Source organism: Erythrolamprus reginae, chromosome 8 (assembly GCF_031021105.1).
Source record: "Erythrolamprus reginae isolate rEryReg1 chromosome 8, rEryReg1.hap1, whole genome shotgun sequence".
In the NCBI taxonomy this organism is placed as follows: domain Eukaryota; kingdom Metazoa; phylum Chordata; class Lepidosauria; order Squamata; family Dipsadidae; genus Erythrolamprus; species Erythrolamprus reginae.
In genome coordinates, this window is record NC_091957.1 from 6,607,657 (window position 1) to 6,628,984 (window position 21,328).

Here is a 21,328-nt window from a genome sequence, read left to right on the forward strand (position 1 = left end):
AACAAACAAACAAACAAACAAATATTGTTTGCAGGATCTCAAACCGGAGATGGGATGTTAATAACGGAACAGTGTGACGTGGGCTGTTTGAATGTTGCTTTTCTACCCTTGAAACATAGAAACATAGAAGATTGACGGTAGAAAAAGACCTCCTGGTCCATCTAGTCTGCCCTTATATTATTTCCTGTATTTTATCTTAGAATGGATATATGTTTATCCCAGGCATGTTTAAATTCAGTTACTGTGGATTTACCAACCACGTCTGCTGGAGGTGTGTACCCAGCATCTACTACTCTTTCAGTCAAATAATATTTTTTCACGTGGCTTCTGATCTTCCCCCCAACTAACCCCATTGTTCTTGTGTTCACATCCCTATTAAAAACACTTCCCTCCTGAACCTTATTTAACCCTTTAACATATTTAAATGTTTCGATCATTATCCCCCCTTTCCCCTCTGTCCTCCAGACTATACAGATGGAGTTCATGAAGTCATTCCTGACAAGTTTGATGCTTAACACCTTCCGCCATTTTTGTAGCCTGTCTTTGGACCCGTTCAATTTTATCCATATCTTTTTGTAGGTGAGGTCTCCAGAACCGGACACCGTATTCCAAATGTGGTCTCACCAGCGCTCTATAGAGCGGGATAACAATCTACCTCTTCCTGCTCCCTCTTTTTCCTTCCTTTTTCCTTCCCAAGCAATCTAATAAAGAAGTGTTTTGATCAAAGGTAGAATTGCAACGAGCTTGATTAGATGGCTAGCATAAGAAAATCCAGACTCCGCATTGCTGATGATACGGGTATTCCTTTGAAGTGCGAGTCAATTTAATGTCAGGACATCGGCTTCTCCTGGTGCCTCTAGCTGGGCTGCATTGAAATTGTCTTGTCTATGAGATTCCCGCTAAGGAACCAGTGGGAGCAAAACTCTTTATCTATTCCTCTCTTTTTTGGTGGCTGCTGTGACATTTCTTGACAATAAACCTCTGCGGGGAAGAGGTTGTCTGTCAGCAATGGACGTCTCCCTTTTCAGCTTTGTTTAGATGGAAAGCATAAGGAGACATTTTCTCTTCCTTCCTTCCTTCCTTCCTTCCTTCCTTCCTTCCTTCCTTCCTTCATTTAGATTTCTATGCCGCCCTATTCCTCAAACTCAGGGCAGCTCACAACAAAAATAAATGCATAACAAGTAGAAATCTAAATCTAAAAAACACACTAAAACACCAAATTTCTCACAAACCAGTGCGAACCTCTGGAGGAAGTTGATTCCAAAAGGCTGGGGTCACCACAGAGAAGGTTCTTCCCCTAGGTCCCGCCAGGTGACATTGCATAGATAGATAGATAGATAGATAGATAGATAGATAGATAGATAGATAGATAGATAGAAAGATAGATAGATAGATAGATAGATAGATAGATAGGCTATATAGATATGATGGATGGATGGATGGATGAATAGATAGATTGATAAATAGATAGATAGATAGAATGGATAGAATGGATAGATATGAAGAATGGAAGGATAGATGGATGAGTGGATGGATGGATAGCTAGCTAGATAGATTGATAAATAGATAGAATGATAAATAGATAGATGATAGATAGATAGATAGATAGATGATAGATAGATAGATGATAGATAGATAGATAGATGATAGATGATAGATGATAGATGATAGATAGATAGATAGATAGATAGATAGATAGATAGATAGATAGATAGAATGGATAGATATGATAAATGGATGGATAGATGGATGGATGGATGGATGGATGGATAGCTAGATAGATTGATAAATAGAATAATAAATAGATAGATGATAGATATATAGATATATAGATGATAGATAGATGATAGATAGATGATAGATAGATAGATAGATAGATATATAGATGATAGATAGATAGATAGATAGAGACAGATAGATAGATAGATAGATAGATGATAGATAGATAGATAGATAGATAGATAGATAGATAGATAGATAGATATGATGGATACATAGTTATGATGAATGGATGGATGGATAGATAGATAAATAAATAGACAGACAGACAGACAGATCAAATCCGACCCAACTCTTTCCCATTCAGTTCTCTACCTCCATCTTTTACTCTCCAGCAAAACTGGAAAGATCCAGGAAACCCCTGCTGAACTTTGACTTAGCAGTCTGGCGGCGTCAGTTTTAGACTTTGCTAAATCTCTTGGGCCTGTTTTTTAGCTCTGGCCTTTGGAAGAAAGAGCTAATGACCATCCCAGCAGGAGCCAGGGATGCAGAAGAACAAAAACAAACAAAAAACCCAACCCTCTGAAGATTCTGCAATGATCTGATTGCTCAGGGTCCCAAAATACGTTTATGGAGCTTTCAGCTACGAAACGATGAATAAATGATTATGATGCAACAAAGCCCAAGGAATAAAAAATTATTCTTTGATACGAAATTTGATGGTTTTTTTTTTCTTGTTTCTTGTTCTTCGGCTCTTTGGGTTATCTTATGAGCAGTCTTTTCTTTCCTGCCAGTTAATTTAAAGCAGGAAACAGGTATCAATCTTCCGGCCCGTGACCATATTGGAGGAAGGTTATCTTTGAGACTTCTGCAGTTAGAAAATGGATACAGGAAGCCCGATAGAACAGGGCCCTTGGACTGGTATCTCTAAAGAGGCTCATTAATCACAGGTTTGGCTTGTATGCGTTTGGGGACAATTAAAATAGAAGGCCTGGCAATGGAGGAATAGCTTAGCAGATGGACTTTGGGCTAAAGGTAAAAAGTTTCCCTTATCCAATTGTGTTCTGTTAAATTGTTTAGAGAAAATACAGTATGTTTCTTTTTATTTATTTATTTTATTTATTCATTTGTCCAATACACAATACATATGGAAGAGAATAGACATGAAGTAATATATATAAAGATAATATGTAAAAATAGAGGAGAAGATATATGAAAGGAAGAAAATATATATGATATATGAGATAAAGGAAAGACAATTGGACAGGGGACGAAAGGCACACTAGTGCACTTATGTACGCCCCTTACTGACTTCTTAGAAACCTGGAGAGGTCAATCGTGGAGAGTCTAATGGAGAAGTGTTGGGGGTTAGGGGTTGACACTATTGAGTCCGGTAATGAGTTCCACACTTCGACAACTCGATTGTTAAAGTCATATTTTTTACAGTCAAGTTTGGAGCAGTTAATATTAAGTTTGAATTTGTTGCGTGCTCTTGTGTTGTTGCGGTTGAAGCTGAAGTAGTCATTGACCGGTAGGACGTTGCAGCATATGAACTTGTGGGCAATACTTAAATTGTGTTTTAGGCACTGTAGTTCTAAACTTTGTCATCCAGAAAACAAACTTAATACAGAGTAAAGTTGTGAGTAGTGACAGCAATGGACTCAGTGAACAGTTTGACATTGTTGAGGGAATTATTTGTTTAGCTGAGTGATGGCGTTCAGGAAAAAAACTGTTCTTGTGTCTAGTTGTCTTGGTGTGCAGTTCTCTGTAGTGACATTTTGAGGGGAGGCGTTGAAACAGTTTATGTCCAGGATGCGAGGGGTGGGTAAATATTTTCCCTGCCCTCTTTTTGACTTGTGCAGTATACGGGTCCTCAATGGAAGGCAGGTTGGCAGCAATTGTTTTTTCTGCAGTTCTGATTCTCCTCTGAAGTCTGTGTCGGTCTTGTTGGGTTGCAGAACCAAACCAGACAGTTATAGAGGTGCAGATGACAGACTCAATGATTCCTCTATAGAATTTTCTATAGCAGTGGTTCTCAACCTTTCTAATACCCTGACCCCTTAATACAGTTCTTCATGTTGTGGTGACCCCCAACCATAACTCTAGTGCCAATTCTCCCAACAGAGGTTTAAGCTGATTGGCAGAAAAGTCAGAGGGACACCCCCACTGTAAACGCCTGATTGGTCGATTGTAAAAATATGTTCCAAAGCGCCAGAATAGAACCTTTAGTTCCTAACACCATGAAAACTTTATCTTTTCCCATAGTCTTAGGCGACCCCTGTGAAACAGTCGTTCGACCCCCAGGTTGAGAACCACTGCTCTATAGAGTCTCTACAGAAGGAAAAGGGGGGACATGATCGAAACATTTAAATATGTTAAAGGGTTAAATAAGGTCCAGGAGGGAAGTGTTTTTAATAGGAAAGTGAACACAAGAACAAGGGGACACAATCTGAAGTTAGTTGGGCGAAAGATCAAAAGCAACGTGAGAAAATATTATTTTGCTAAAAGAGTAGTAGATCCTTGGAACAAACTTCTAGCAGACGTGGTTGGTAAATCCACAGTAACTGAATTGAAACATGCCTGGGATAAACATATATCCATCCTGAGATAAAATACAGAAAATAATATAAGGGCAGACTAGATGGATCATGAGGTCTTTTTCTGCCATCAGTCTTCTATGTTTCTATGTTTCTATAGAATTTCTATTCCTCTATATAATTTTTGTCTCCTTCATCCCTTGATTTTCTAAATTAAAAAAAAAAAAATCCAAGGAAGGAAAGTTGGACGAGGCATCCTTGCAATTTGTCCAAGATCCCTGATAAAACATTCACATCATCATTTCGGCACAGCCATTAAAAGTCAATTACATTAATGGGGCTTGGTTGGAATTATTGCTGAACAGGGGTAGCACTGGTCAGACTAGTAGCTGGGCCGAAATAGCCCCTTGATACTTCAGCCTGTCCATTCATCACTCTTTTTCTTGCTTGCTCATTTACTTCCCGTTGTCTCACATAGTCTTCTCTTGCTTATTATTCCGTTGACTGTATGAAGAGGCCTCAAGGAAATATATTGCGTTTATCAAGATCTGCTGTTTCTCGCTGTCAAAACAGCAGAGCTTGATAAATTAAATGTATTTTTTTTGGGTTTTATTATTTGAAAGAAGGGACTTAGATTTAGAATAACTGCTTTTGTTGCTTTATTTTTTTTTTGTAATGTCTTTTTTTTTTTTAAAGAGTACATAGTCTTTAGCATCTGTTTCATACTTAATAATAATAATAACAACAACAGAATTGGAAGGGACCTTCGAGATCTTCTAGTCCAACCCCCTGCTTAGGCAGGAAACCCTATGCTACTTCGGACAGATGGTTCTTCAACATCTGCTTAAAAACTTCCAGTGTTGGGACATTCACAACTTCTGGAGGCAAGTTGTTCCACTGATTAACTGTTCTGACTGCCAGGAAATTTCTCCTTGGTTCTAAGTTACTTCTCTCCTTGTTTAGTTTCCACCCATTGTTTCTTGTCCTACCCTCAGGTGCTTTGGAGAATAGGTTGACTCTTTCTTCTTTGTGGCAACCCCTGAGATACTGGAACACTGCTATCATGTCTCCCCTGGTCGTTCTTTTCGTTAAATTAACCATGCTCAGTTCCTGCAGCCGTTCTTCATATGTTTTAGCCTCCAGTCTCCTAATCATCTTTGTCGCTCTTCTGTGCACTTTTTCTAGAATCTCAACATCCTTTTTGCATCGTGGCGACCAAAACTGAATGCAGTATTCCAAGTGTGGCCTTACCAAGGCCTTATAAAGTGGTACTAACTTATTTACATTAATTGTACTTTGTCTTAAATCGGACAAACATCTTGCACAGACAACAGTAGAGACAGAAAGTAGAAATGAGAAAAAGAAAAAAAAAGAAACATAGAAACATATTGCAAAACCCCCTCCCCTGCTGTCTATCTTGACAACTATTTCTTATATCTCATATGTTATCTTACGAAACTTGGAACCAACTGTTTTATTCGGCTTCATCTGAAGCCTTTTGAATCACATTCACCATCATCAGGCTGAAGCTTTAAGCTTCGTGCTGCTGTAAATATGGAATGTTTGCAACTGCCATTTGTTCCTTATATATAGTGTTGGGGGTGGAGATTTGGTTTGAATGTAGCAAATAGATTGGGTGACTATGTTTTAGTGATTTGATTGGTTGGTGGAATCACAATTACTTGAAGGATTGACATGGTGATGATTATGATATGTTCTTTTGTTTAAGGCTGGTTTCCAAATCTCTGGTAGGCGGGACGTGTCATCACGTTTGTTCATGCTGAAGGGGTGTTTCTCTATCTCTATAGCTTCCATAGTAATTCTTCTGTATACATTTTCTGTTTCGGAAAGTAATTTAGTTTTTTCAAAGTCAATTTCGTGCCCTGTTTTTTTAATGTGCTGGACAAGGGAGGAAGTCTTTTCTTCTTTTTTAACTGCATTCTTATGTTCTGCAATGCGTGCGCTCTCTCTTCGATTGGTTTGTCCAATGTATGTGGCTGGACATGTTTTGCAAGGGATTTCATAGATTCCTTGGTGTTCTAGTTGGATTTTATCTTTTGGGTTTCTTAGGATGTTTGATATTTTTTGGTTAGTGACAAATGAAGTTTTGATATTATGTTTATGTAGAATATATATATAGATATAGAATATATATATAATAGATATAGAATATATATATAATAGATATAGAATATATATATAATAGATATAGAATATATATACTGTATAATAGATATAGAATATATATATAATAGATATAGAATATATATATAATAGATATAGAATATACATATAAGAATATATATATAAGAATATATATATAAGAATATATATATAAGAATATTAAAAATATACCAGGGTCATCCGACATAAGAAAAAACATATACCCCTCCCTGGTACAAAGCTGGATGGATTCAGATCGGATGGGTCTAATTGCTAGCTCTCTGCTTTACAATGCAGAAGCTTCCCAGATCGAATCCCAGTAAAAGAATGGGTGTGGCCAGCTGATGAGGCCTAATAAGGCCGAAATAGATCTATCCTGGTCTCCCTTAATTTTAAAAAATTCCAGCTATAAACATTTAACACATACAAAATATAGTTTGTCGGCTATAAATATATTACTGCCTTGCAGTGGCCCTAGGCTGGGCCTATAGGCAAAAAAAGAGGAGCTGTGACGTTCCTTAAAAATATACCAGGGTCATCCGACATAAGAAAAAACATATACCCCTCCCTGGTACAAAGCTGGATGGATTCAGATCGGATGGGTCTAATTGCTAGCTCTCTGCTTTACAATGCAGAAGCTTCCCAGATCGAATCCCAGTAAAAGAATGGGTGTGGCCAGCTGATGAGGCCTAATAAGGCCGAAATAGATCTATCCTGGTCTCCCTTAATTTTAAAAAATTCCAGCTATAAACATTTAACACATACAAAATATAGTTTGTCGGCTATAAATATATTACTGCCTTGCAGTGGCCCTAGGCTGGGCCTATAGGCAAAAAAAGAGGAGCTGTGACGTTCCTTAAAAATATACCAGGGTCATCCGACATAAGAAAAAACATATACCCCTCCCTGGTACAAAGCTGGATGGATTCAGATCGGATGGGTCTAATTGCTAGCTCTCTGCTTTACAATGCAGAAGCTTCCCAGATCGAATCCCAGTAAAAGAATGGGTGTGGCCAGCTGATGAGGCCTAATAAGGCCGAAATAGATCTATCCTGGTCTCCCTTAATTTTAAAAAATTCCAGCTATAAACATTTAACACATACAAAATATAGTTTGTCGGCTATAAATATATTACTGCCTTGCAGTGGCCCTAGGCTGGGCCTATAGGCAAAAAAAGAGGAGCTGTGACGTTCCTTAAAAATATACCAGGGTCATCCGACATAAGAAAAAACATATACCCCTCCCTGGTACAAAGCTGGATGGATTCAGATCGGATGGGTCTAATTGCTAGCTCTCTGCTTTACAATGCAGAAGCTTCCCAGATCGAATCCCAGTAAAAGAATGGGTGTGGCCAGCTGATGAGGCCTAATAAGGCCGAAATAGATCTATCCTGGTCTCCCTTAATTTTAAAAAATTCCAGCTATAAACATTTAACACATACAAAATATAGTTTGTCGGCTATAAATATATTACTGCCTTGCAGTGGCCCTAGGCTGGGCCTATAGGCAAAAAAAGAGGAGCTGTGACGTTCCTTAAAAATATACCAGGGTCATCCGACATAAGAAAAAACATATACCCCTCCCTGGTACAAAGCTGGATGGATTCAGATCGGATGGGTCTAATTGCTAGCTCTCTGCTTTACAATGCAGAAGCTTCCCAGATCGAATCCCAGTAAAAGAATGGGTGTGGCCAGCTGATGAGGCCTAATAAGGCCGAAATAGATCTATCCTGGTCTCCCTTAATTTTAAAAAATTCCAGCTATAAACATTTAACACATACAAAATATAGTTTGTCGGCTATAAATATATTACTGCCTTGCAGTGGCCCTAGGCTGGGCCTATAGGCAAAAAAAGAGGAGCTGTGACGTTCCTCAAAAATATACCAGGGTCATCCGACATAAGAAAAAACATATACCCCTCCCTGGTACAAAGCTGGATGGATTCAGATCGGATGGGTCTAATTGCTAGCTCTCTGCTTTACAATGCAGAAGCTTCCCAGATCGAATCCCAGTAAAAGAATGGGTGTGGCCAGCTGATGAGGCCTAATAAGGCCGAAATAGATCTATCCTGGTCTCCCTTAATTTTAAAAAATTCCAGCTATAAACATTTAACATATATATATATATATATATATATGAATATATATTCTTATATTTAATTTCAACAATAGCCATTTTATATTTTTGCAGTTTTTAAAATAATACCCCTGTATACAGCTTTATTTCTGCTTCCTCTTTTCTATCCAACTATAGAATTCTTTCCATACTACCTCATAATATTTTGTTCAATTCATTTTATCTAATTACATCCCCAGGGCATTTATAGGGCAAAACTCTCTCTTCCAAGAATGGAATGGAATAGAATAGGATAGAATAGGATAGGATAGAATTTGGAATAAAATTTGGAACAGAATAGAAATTGGAGTAGAGTAGAGTAGAATAGAGGAATAGAGTAGAGTAGAGTAGAGTAGAGTAGAATAGGGGATAGAATAAAATAGAATAGAATAGAATAGAATTTGGAACAGAATAGAAATTAGAGTAGAGTAGAGTATAATAGAGGAATAGAGTGGAGTGGAGTGGAGTGGAATGGAATGGAATAGAATAGAATAGAATAGAATAGAGCTGGAAGGGATCTTGGAGGTCTTCTAGTCTAGCCCCTTGCTCAAGCAGGAGACCTTATGTCCTCCCAGACAAGTACCTGTCTAGTCTCTTCTTAAAAACATCCAGTGATGGAGCGCCCATCATTTCTGGAGGCAAGCTGTCCTCACTATTAGGAAGTTTCTCCTTAATTCCCGGAATTAATTCAAGAAAATGCATATAAAATATGGATAGATATTCTTGAATGTTTTCCCCTCTCTGAATCGAGCTTATAAGTGAGAAATCAATGAGTTGTTAGGGCATTGTTGACGAGGGATGCTGATTCTGCCTTTATCCCATTGAATGCTGTGTATTTTTAAAATAAAATATAATAAATGAAGCACGGTAGAGGGGATGCGTGCCAAGGTTGGCGTTATCCAGCATTTATATCTTGTGAGATAATATTTTGACTGTTTATTGTGGCTGTGTGTTGTGATTGTGCTCGGGGAGAGTGTCCTGCCAATGGTTTTGGGATGCCTGCAAAACACAAGCTCCGGAAATGCAGCAGATGGCAAGAAGAAAATTTAAAAAAAAGAGAAAAGAAATGAATTAAGGAAACAGGTTGAGACGATTTAAGGCCTGGACTTCAAATGAAATATATGTGGGGGAAAAATCAGAAATATATGTGGGGTGAAATAAAATTTTTGGAAGGCATTACAGGAAATCCTTGACTTACAAAAGCTTGTTTGAAGTTGCAATGGCATTGAAAAATGTGACTTATGACTGTTCTTCACACTTACGATTGTTTGGGGCATCCCCATCATCATGTGATCAAAATTTAGTCGCTTGGCAACCGACTCATTTATTTTTTATTTATTTTATTTATTCATTTGTCCAATACACAAATAGATAGGAAGATAGATAGACATGTGATAATATAAAAGAGGGTGAAAGTGGGCTTAGAGGAGAGGATACATGAAAGGAAAAGAATATATATGATAGGTGAAAGAAAGGAAAGACAATTGGACAGGGGACGAAAGGCACACCAGTGCACTTATGTACGCCCCTTACTGGCCTCTTAGGAACCTGGAGAGGTCAATCGTGGAGAGTCTAAGGGAGAAATGTTGGGGGTTAGGGGTTGACACAATTGAGTCCGGTAATGAGTTCCACACTTCGATAACTCGATTGTTGAAATCATATTTTTTACAGTCAAGTTTGGCGCGGTTCGTATTAAGTTTGAATTTGTTGCGTGCTCTTGTGTTGCTGCGGTTGAAGCTGAAGTAGTCATTGACTGGTAGGACATTGCAGCATATGATCTTGTGGGCAATACGCAAATCATGTTTTAGGCGCCGTAGTTCTAGGCTCTCTAGGCCCAGGATTGTAAGTCTATTTTCGTAGGATATTCTGTTTCGAGTGGAGGAGTGAAGGGCTCTTCTGGTGAAATATCTTTGGACATTTTCAAGGGTGTTGATGTCTGAGATGTGGTATGGGTTCCAGACAGATGAGCAGTAGTCTAAGATGGGTCTGGCAAAAGTTTTGTATGTTATGACATGATCAACTTTTGTGACCATTGTACAAACACAATGGGGGAAGCCAGATTCGCTTAACAACCGTGGCACAATAGATGGGAAAAAATGGAGCAAAACCCACAGCCTCTGTCTCACTTACCAACAGAGATGTTGTGATCCGTTGTGGTTGTAAGCCAAAGACCAGCTAGAGTTGTGCTTTGTGACTTCTACCTGCGTCCGACCTATCCAAGACAAATTTTGGAGACTTTCTGGAAGGAATTGAAACAAAGAGCCCAGTTTTGCTTCCTGGCTATTCTAAAATTCATTTGATTTATTGCACGCTGGATGCTGGAAGCTTAGAATCAGCAATTAGGTTTAAATAATAGAATGGTCTCAAATGTGGAATTTATTTTGAGAGAGAGAGAGAGGGGGAGGGCAGGAGGGAGGGGAGAGAGAAATGAGACACGAGAGATCACACTCCGGTTCTGGCAAGGAGTAAATTTCCAAGATAATAATAATAATTAATAATAATTTATTGGATTTGTATGCCGCCCCTCTCTGCAGACTCGGGGCGGCTAACAACAATAATAAACACAACATGTACAATCCAAAAATAAAAACAACTAAAAACCCCTATTATAAAACCAAACATACACACAAACATACCATGCATAACTTGTAATGGCCTAGGGGGAAGAGCTATCTCAACTCCCCCATGCCTGGCGGTATAAATGAGTCTTGAGTAGTTTACGAAAGACAGGGAGGGTGGGGGCAGTTCTAATATCCGGGGGGAGTTGGTTCCAGAGGGCCAGGGCCACCACAGAGAAGGCTCTTCCCCTGGGGCCCGCCAAACGACATTGTTTAGTCGACGGGACCCGGAGAAGGCCAACTCTGTGGGACCTTATCGGTCGCTGGGATTCGTGCTTGTAGCAGGTGGTTCCGGAGGTAATCTGGTCCATGACCAACACTTTGAATTGTGACCGGAAACTGATCGGTAGCCAATGCAAGCCAATGCAAGATATCTCTAAAGTTACCTTCTTTTTATTAAGCCTCTGGTTTAATGAAAAGAAGGATCAGGGTGACAATAAGAGCAGTGTTCCAACATTTGAGGAGCTGCCACAAAGAAGACAAAGTCAAGCTATTTTCCAAAACACCTGTAGGCAGGACAAGAAGCAACAGATGGAAACTCATAAAGGAAAACTAAGGAGAAGTGAGAACAATTCATCAGTGGAACGGCTTGGCTTCCAGAAGGCATAGAATAACACAATTGGAAGGGACCTTTGAGGTCTTCTAGTCCAACCCCCTACTTAGGCAGGAAACCCTACACGGCTTCAGACACATGCTTATCCAATGTCTTCTTAAAAACTTCCAGTGTTGGGGCATTCACAACTTCTGGTGGCAAGCTGTTCCACGGATTAATTGTTCTAATGCTCAGGAAATTCCTCCTTAGTTCTAAGTTGCTTCTCTCCTTGATTAGTTTCCACCCGTTGCTTCTTGTCCTGCCATTAGGTGGAATGGAGAATAGTTTGATTCCCTCTTCTTTGTGGCAACCCCTGAGATATTGGAACACTGCTATCAGCCGCCCAAATTCCTTAGGGAGTTGGGTGGCATATAAATCAAATCAAATCAAATCAAATCAAATCAAATCAAATCAAATCAAATAAACCAAACCAAACCAAACCAAACCAAACCAAACCAAATCAAACCCAATCAATCAATCAATCAATCAATCAATCAATCAATCAATCAATCAATCAACCTACCTACCTACCTACCTATCATCTATCTATCTATCTATCTATCTATCTATCTATCTATCTATCTATCTATCTATCTATCTATCTATCTATCCATCCATCCATCCATCCATCCATCCATCCATCCATCCATCCATCCATCTATCTATCTATCTATCTATCTATCTATCTATCTATCATGTCTTCCTAGTCCTTCTTTTTATTAAACTAGACATTCCCAGTTCCTGCAACTTCATATGGTTTAGCCTCCAGTCCCCTAATCGTCTTTGTTGCTCTTCTCTGCACTCTTTCCAGAGTCTAGCATCCTTTTTGGATCATGGCGACCAATTGGTGGGAACAATTACTGCTTTTTTCGGAGTATAAGACACACCTTTTTCCTCTCTAAAAAAGGCTGATAATTTGGGTGCATCTTATACTCTGAATGTGGCTTTTTTCCAGCCCTAATTAGCTGCTAACAATCTTCCCAGCTTTTTCCTTGCAGGCTCTTTCATTGTTTCTCTCTGTGAAGAATGTTTTCCAAGCCCCAAGTCTTTGCAGGGGTTTTTTCATTGCTCTAACTCGCTCTGAGTAAGTTTCTTTCCAGCCCTAACCAGGTGCTAATGATGTTCCCAGCTCTTACCAGCTTGCAAGCTATTTCATTGATACTCTCTGCTAAAAATGTTTTCCAAACCCTGTCTTTGTAGGGTTTTTTTTTTCATTCTCTACTTGCTTTGAACGATTCTTTCCAGCCCTAACTAGGTGCTATCAATGTTCCCAGCTCTTACCAGCTTGCAAGCTCTTTCATTGTTACTCTCTGCAACTAATGTCTTCCAAACCCTAAGTCTTTGCAGGTTTTTTTTTCCCATTGCTCTACTTTCTCTGAATTTTTCTTTCCCGGTGCTAATGATGTTCTCAGCTCTTACTGGCTTGCAAGCTCTTTCATTGTTACTCTCTACGAATAAGGTTTTTTTAAAAGCCCTAACCAGGCGGGTAAAATAATGTACTGAAGTTGACCAGACTAAGAACACTAGCCAGATGAATATCTAGTAAGCAGATTATTTTCCCCTATTTTCCTCCCCAAAAACTAAGGTGTGTCTTATGCTCCGAAAAATGCAGTAATCGGTGGAAAGGCTTGCCTCTAGAAGACGTATGTTCTCCATCACTGGAAGTTTTAAAGAAGATGTTGGATAACTAGTTGTCTGAAACAGTGTAGGATTTCCTGCCTAAACAGGGGGTTGGACTAGAAGACCTCCAAGATCCCTTTCCAACTCTGCTATTCTATTCTGTTGTGGTTAGCTCTGGCCCTGATCCTGCCCCAAGGACTGTGGATGTGGGGGAGACATCCACCTGCTGCATGCCTGTTTTGCCCCCCCCCCAGTGGAATCTGCTGATGAACGCTCCTCTGACCAAGAAGACATGAGTGACAGGGAGGAGGAGAGTGTGGCAGACAGCTCAGAAGGAGATCAATTATCTAGCTCCTCCTTGGATTCAGAACAAGAGTTAATGATACAGCCACACATGCGGAGAGCGATGCATAGGCAACAACAACTGAGAGATTATTATCAAAGAAAATGAGGCCACCTGGGGTTGGGTGGGGCTGTGGTCATTAGTGAGGCTGCTATAAATAGCAGCCTGTGGGTTTGGCCATTGTGGAGGATTATCTGATCGTTGTGTTTCGTGACTGCTTTACTGACTTTGACCTTTTGTGTGCTGATTTTCCCCCGCTTTGAAACTAACCCAGAGCAAAGTGTGTTTCACTTTGTGAAAGAAGAAGGACTGTGAATTGCCTCACAGCTGCAAGCTAAGTATCTCAGAACTGATCAGGGACTTGTACAAATTACCAGTTTGTTTGGAGACCAGTGCTCTTTGCTATACCAAAAGAGGGCTTTTGAATTTTCACTATTGTTTTGAATTTTTAAACGTGTATGTGTCTGAAATTTGTACCTGTGAATTTTTGGGAGGATTCTACCAGAGAGCCCGACAGAACATATTCTAAATAGAGTGACCGCTGGGCCGCCCAAACCTATTCCAACTCACCTTTTCTCCAAACGCTTTCACGGTCTGTCAGAAACTTTCCTGGATCTTTGGAAAAGAACGTTTCCTACTGAGAAACTGAGTTTCTTTTTTCTCTCTCTCTTCCCCCCCGAATGGACATAGAAGAATGCCTTCATTGGTATATTTAAAGCCTGCCTATTTTTAACAAGGCACACTGGCAAGATTAGGCGGGTTTGATCATTTATGATCATTTCCTCATGGCTAAAATATCTTTCATTAGCGCTGCCATTCAAGGCAGAGGGGTATGAAATTGCACGTTCCGATTTCAGCATCCCTTTGACGGGGCAGACAAATTCCTTTAAAGAATCGCCTGCAGGCTAGCCATTTTAAAGCCACGAAGCAGAATATGGGCCTTGCTTATAATTAATCCAGGGAGGTACAGTGATACCTTGTCTTACAAACTTAATTGGTTCCGGGATGAGGTTCTTAAGGTGAAAAGTTTGTAAGACGAAACAATGTTTCCCATAGGAATCAATGGAAAAGCGATTAATGTGTGCAAGCCCAAAATTCACCCCTTTTGCCAGCCGAAGCGCCCGTTTTTGTGCTGCTGGGATTCCCCTGATTCCCCACCTCTGGACTTCTGTGTTTTTGCGATGCTGCAAGAGAATCCCAGCAGAGGAATCCCAGCATTGCAAAAACTAGCTCTTCGCTGGCAACGGAAGTCTGGAGGTGGGGTTTCCCAGCGAAGGGAGCATCAGTGAAATCACAGCATCGCAAAAACACCGAAGTCCTCTAAACCCCACCTCCGGATCTCTGTGTTTTTGTGATGCTGCGATTTCACTGAGGTTCCCCTCGCTGGGAAACCTCACCTCCGGACTTCCGTTGCCAGCAAAGCGCACATTTTTGCACTGCTGGGATTCCCCTGCAACATCACAAAAACACAGAAGTCTAGAGGTGGGGTTTCCCATGGAGGGGAGCCTCAGGGGAATCCCAGCAGCGCAAAAATGGGCACTTCGATCGCAATAGAAGTCTGGAGGTGGGGCATCCCAGCAGTGGCGGTGGGTTTGTAAGGTGAAAATAGTTTGTAAGAAGAGGCAAAAAAATCTTAAACCCCGGGTTTGTATCTCGAAAAGTTTGTATGAGCAGGCGTTTGTAAGATGAGGTATCACTGTATTTAGACTCCATCGAGAGACCATTCCGGTCCGTCGATACGGTGACCTTAGATCCCCTTATTAAGGCAGCCGCCTCACCTTGGCTCTTAACGCCCCCTGTTGCTTTCCTTTTGAGGCTTTCGCTTGGAATTAATTACACCAGCCTTGGTTAAGATGTGCCTGCTTGGCGCGGTAATTATTCGGCAAGCGATACTTACCTTTCGAGCACCGTCAAATCCCGCTTTCAGGTGGCACCGTTGGAAAAAAAAAAGAGAGAGGAGATGTTTTTTATTTCATTTCGCTTGAAGATCACAGCCAGGCGTCGGGAGAAACTGCTTTGATCAGCCACCAGCCACTGTGACCTTATTTCTTCCATTGCACGAACGTCCTGGAATCGTCCCAGTTCTCTTGACCTCGTGCCCTCTGTCCTGAAAAAGCCAGAGCATTTGTCTGCTGGGGATATATTTTTGTAAGAGATCTTCCTTGGTTGTCCCAAAGGTGCATTTTCTCCCTCCAATGTGACTTTCTGTTTTTTTTCTAAGAAGACATTTCGCTTCTCATCCAAGAGGCTTCCTGATTTGATTTGATAAAATACCTTATGAGACTAGACTTTCAATCCTGGGCCTAGAAAGTTTAGAACTAAGACGCCTTAAACAAGATCTAGGTATTGCCCACAAGTTCATATGCTGCAACGTCCTGCCTGTCGGCGACTACTTCAGCTTCAACCACAACAACACAAGAGCACACAACAGATTTAAACTTAATATTAACCGCTCCAAACTTGACTGTAAAAAATATGACTTCAGTAACCGAGTTGTCGAAGCGTGGAACTCATTACCGGACTCCATAGTGTCATCCCCAAACCCCCAACACTTTACCCTTAGATTATCTACGGTTGACCTATCCAGATTCCTAAGAGGTCAGTAAGGGGCAAGTACAAGTGCACTAGAGTGCCTTCTGTCCCCTGTCCTATTGCTCTCCTATATCTCCTATACCTTTCTTCTATTCCTATATCTCTTCTTCTATTCTTTCATTGATGTGTTCTATTACTTTATCTTCTTTTCTATTCTTTCTTAGATATATTTTACTATGAGTATCTCCTCTATAACCTTCATCATGTATTTTACTATGTATATATAGCTATATACCCACTAAAACCCTCATTGTGTATTGGACAAAATAAATAAATAAATAAATAAAATTTGATTTGATTTTATTGGATTTGTATGCCGCCCCTCTCCATCGACTCGAGGTGGCTAACAACAGTAGTAAAACAGCATATGACAATCCAATATTAAAACAGTTAAAAACCCTTATTGTAAAACCAGACATACCATGCATAAAATTGTAAAGGCCTAGGGGGAAAGAGTATCTCAGTTCCCCCATGCCTGGCAAGGAGGGTGGGAGCAATTCTAATCTCTGGGAGGAGTAGGTTCCAGAGGGCCAGGGCCGCCACAGAGAAGGCTCTTCCCCTGGATCCCGCCAAGCGACATTGTTTAGTTGATGGGACCCGGAGAAGACCCATTCTGTGGGACCTAACTGGTCGCTGGGATTCGTGCGGCAGAAGGCGGTCCCTGAGATAGTCTGGTCTGGTGCCATGAAGGGCTTTATAGGTCATAACCAACACTTTGAATTGTGACCGGAAACTGATCGGCAACCAATGCAGACTGTGGAGTTTGTTCCAAGCATCTGCTACTCTTTCAGTCAAATAATATTTTTTCATGTTGCTTCTGATCTTTTCCCCAACTAATCTCAGATTGTGCCCCCTTGTTCTTGTGTTCACTTTCCTATTAAAAACACCTCCCTCCTGAACCTTTTTTAACCCTTTAACATATTTAAATGTTTGATCATGTCCCCCCTTTCCCTTCTGTCCTCCAGACTATACAGATTGAGATCATGAAGTCTTCCCTGATCAGTTTTATGCTGATGACCTTCCAGCATTTTCGCCGCCCGTCTTTGGACCCGTTCAATTTTGTCAATCTCTTTTTGTAGGTGAGGTCTCCAGAACTGAGCACAGTATTCCAAATGGGATCTCACCAGCGCTCTATACAGCGGGATCACAGTCTCTCTCTTCCTGCTTGTTATACCTCTAGCTATGCAGCCAAGCATTCTACTTTGCCCTACATGGCAATGGACCAGATTACCTCCGGAACCACCTGCTACCGCACGAATCCCAGTGACCGATAAGGTCCCACAGAGTTGGCATTCTCCGGGTCCTGTCGACTAAACAATGTCGTTTGCCGGGCCCCAGGGGAAGAGCCTTCTCTGTGGCGGCCCCGGCCCTCTGGAACCAACTCCCCCCGGAGATTAGAACTGCCCCCACCCTCCCTGTCTTTCGTAAACTACTCAAGACTCATTTATACCGCCAGGCATGGGGGAGTTGAGATAGCTCTTCCCCCTAGGCCATTACAAGTTATGCATGGTATGTTTGTTTGTGTGTATGTTTGTTTTTATAATAGGGGTTTTTAGTTGTTTTTTATTATTGGATTGTACATGTTGTGTTTATTATTGTTGTTAGCCGCCCCGAGTCTACGGAGAGGGGCGGCATACAAATCCAATAAATAATAATAATAATAATAATAATAATAATAATAATAATAATAATAATAACTTGCTTTCCCTACTGCTTGATTGCACGGTTCACCCATTTTGAAATCACGACCCCTAAATCCTTCTCTTCTGAAGCTTTTGCTAACCCAGAACTGCCAATAATACAATACTCAAATTAAGGATTCCTTTTCCGCACAACTAAAACACTTGTAGCTTTTATCTTTTGCAAATGATGCTTTTCCGTCCTCTTCCCTCTCATTATGCTTTTGTTTATCTGTTGGTTGTTGGCTTCCTTCCAGCTTTGCTAAAGCTACCTAGCTATCTCTTTAGAGCTCTGGTTACTCACGGCGGCGTACCAATTATCAGTGGGATTTTGGGCTGCTGATGTACAAAGCCCTGTAGAACGGGCCTTGTTGTTGTTTTAATTGATTTGTAGAGGGAGGGGAACCTGTGACTGTGTAGAGGCAGAGAGGCCTAGGCATTTAGCTTACACAACAATTGCATTTGATGTTGTAACGTGAACTGGGTTTTATAAGGCAGCCTTGTCGGAAGGCAAATATTGGCAAAGGAAACCGGTTCCCGTGCAACTCCTTAGCAAAGGGAAGCCATCTGTTATGGATTCTGTCTCCCTTACACATAAAAGGAGCTTTAGGCTGGGTACAATTTAGAGTAAATCAATAGAGGTCTACACAGTACTGTAGTTTTTAAAAATCAAAGGGAGCCTGTTTTACTATTCCCTCTAAACACTCTTTTGATGTTTCGGTTGCAAACATCCTCTTTTTGGAGGGCTTTTTGATCTTCTTGGGAATTAACCGCAGGGGATGAGAGGATTTAACAGAATGTCAGAGATGGGAGGGTCCATGGAGGTCTTCTAGTCCAACCCCCTATCAAGCAGGAGGCCCTATGTCAAGAGCCTCGGTGGTGCAGTGGTTAGAGTGCACTAGTGCAGTGTTTCTCAACCAGTGTGCCGTGGCACACTAGTGTGCCGCGAGACATGGTCAGGTGTGCCGCGAAGAAGAAAGCTCAGGTTCCGGTCTCGCAACTTTTTGCTGAGAGAGAGAAAAAAAGAGAGAAAGAGAGAGAAAGAGAGTGTGTGTGAGAGAGAAATCAAGAGAGAGAGAGAAAAGAGAGAAAAGGAAAGAAAGCAAGAGTGAGAGAGAAAGAAAGCAAGAGAGAGAAAGAGAGAAAGAAAGAAAGAGAGAGAGAGAAAGAGAGAAAGAAAGAGAGAGAGAGAGAGAAAAGGAGAGGAAGGGAGAGAGAGAGAGAGAGAGAGAAATGAGCAAAAAGGGGAGGGAAAAAGAGAAATGAGAAAATGATTGAGGCAGAGAATGAGAGGAAAGAGAGAGAAACAAGAGAGAGAGAGAGAAGTGACTCTTGATTTAAAGCATATGATAAAAAGCACCCAAAGAATAAGAGAAAAAACCCAGCCCTCACCTGTTTTTGGAAATGGTTCAAGAGTGTGTATATACACACACACACACACACACACACAAGGGTGGGGAGGAGACAAGGATGGAGAAAGAGAGGAGAGTGTCTTAGGGTGTCATTTTGTGTCATTTTGGTTGGTGGTGTGCCCCAGGATTTTGTAAATGTAAAAAATGTGCCGCGGCTCAAAAAAGGTTGAAAATCACCGCACTAATATATGTAAGCTACTTCTGCTGATTGCCGGCTGCCAGCAGTTTGGCAGATCGAATCTCACCAGGGCTCAAGGTGGACTCAGCCTCCCATCCTTCCGAGGTTGGTAAAATGAGGACCCAGATTGTTGGGGGCAATAGGCTGACTCTCTGTAAACCGCTTAGAGAGGGCTGTAAAGCACCGTGAAGCAGTATATAAGTCTAAATGCTCTTGCTATGCTGTTGCTATTTTAGACAAATGATCATTCACAATCTCTTCTTAAAAATTTCCACTGATGGGAGCACACACACAACTTCTGGAGGCAAGCCTTTCCACCGATCAATTGTTCCCACTGCCAGGAAATTCCTCCTTAGTTCTAGGTTTGTTTCCTTAGTCCTGGGTCAATTTCCATCCATTGTTTCTTGACCTGCTTTAAAGATGCTTTGGAAAAATTGGTTGACTTCTTTGTGGCAGCCCCTCAAATAAGGGAAGACTGTTATCATGATTTTTTTAAAAAAAATTAAAAATAGACTTTATTTTTAAACACACAAATTACAAACAACAAAACACACACAAAAAAAACCCATTGAAGTAAAAGTTGGACAATTTGTGATGTGCATCTAGTGCAATTCTAATAGTGCTTATTTACTTTTACACAGATTGCATTTACATATATACATCAAGTTTTAGCAAAGATCTTATTCTGGTATATCTTTTTCTTTGTTTTCCTTTTGTAATATGTATGTACACCTATGGCATATATACATAGAATTAAATAGTATATTTTGGATGTTCACTAATAGTAAATAGATGGGGGAATTGTATCTCTCTGAGGCGAGGAGAGGCCAGGCACCCTAACCCAAACCCTGGACGTGAGTGACGTCAAGTTGGCCACCTTTAAGCCAGTCACATGATCTTTATCCCACCCCCAGTCACATGATAGTCAAGCCATTACCACCTGGTCACATGGCCGGCAAGCCACACCCACAAAATAAGCCACGCCCACAGTATAGTAGTAAAATTTTTTGCAGCCCTTCACTGTTCACTACCCATTTGGGCAAACTGGTCCGATCCAGGAAGAAACCACTTCTGGTCAAAGTATTCATGCCATCCTGACTGCGGCCCTATTTGGACCGGGAGTCACTGCTCACAGTCACTCATGCCCTCATCATCTCGAGGCTCGACTACTGTAACGCTCTCTACATGGGGCTACCTTTGAAAAGTGTTCGGAAACTTCAGATCGTGCAGAATGCAGCTGCGAGAGCAATTATGGGCTTCTCAAAGTATGCCCATATCACTCCAACACTCCGCAGTCTGCATTGGCTGCCGATCAGTTTCCGGTCACAATTCAAAGTGGTGGTTATGACCTATAAAGCCCTTCATGGCACCGGACCAGACTTCTGCCGCACGAATCCCAGCGACCGGTTCAGTCCCACAGAGTTGGCCTTCTCCGGGTCCCGTTGACTAAACAATGTCGTCTGGCGGGACCCAGGGGAAGAGCCTTCTCTGTGGCGGCTCCAACCCTCTGGAACCAACTCCCCCCTGAGATTAGGATGGCCCCCACCCTCCTTGCCTTTCGCAAACTCCTTAAAACCCACCTCTGCCGTCAGGCATGGGGGAACTGAAACATCTCCCCCTTGCCCATGTTGTTTTGGTGTTGGATTGATTGTGTGCTTGTTTTTTAATATTCTGGGGTTGTTTTTTATGAATTTTTTAGCTTAAAATTGTAATTGGATTGGTGGGTATTGGATTTGTTACTATGTATTGTTTTGCCATTATT

General features: G+C 41.0%; 1 protein-coding gene across 1 annotated transcript in view; it reads left to right on the forward strand.

The window, feature by feature from the left end:
- The window catches only part of CACNA1B (calcium voltage-gated channel subunit alpha1 B), a 207,017-nt gene that overhangs the window by 21,198 nt on the left and 164,491 nt on the right, over positions 1-21,328 (forward strand).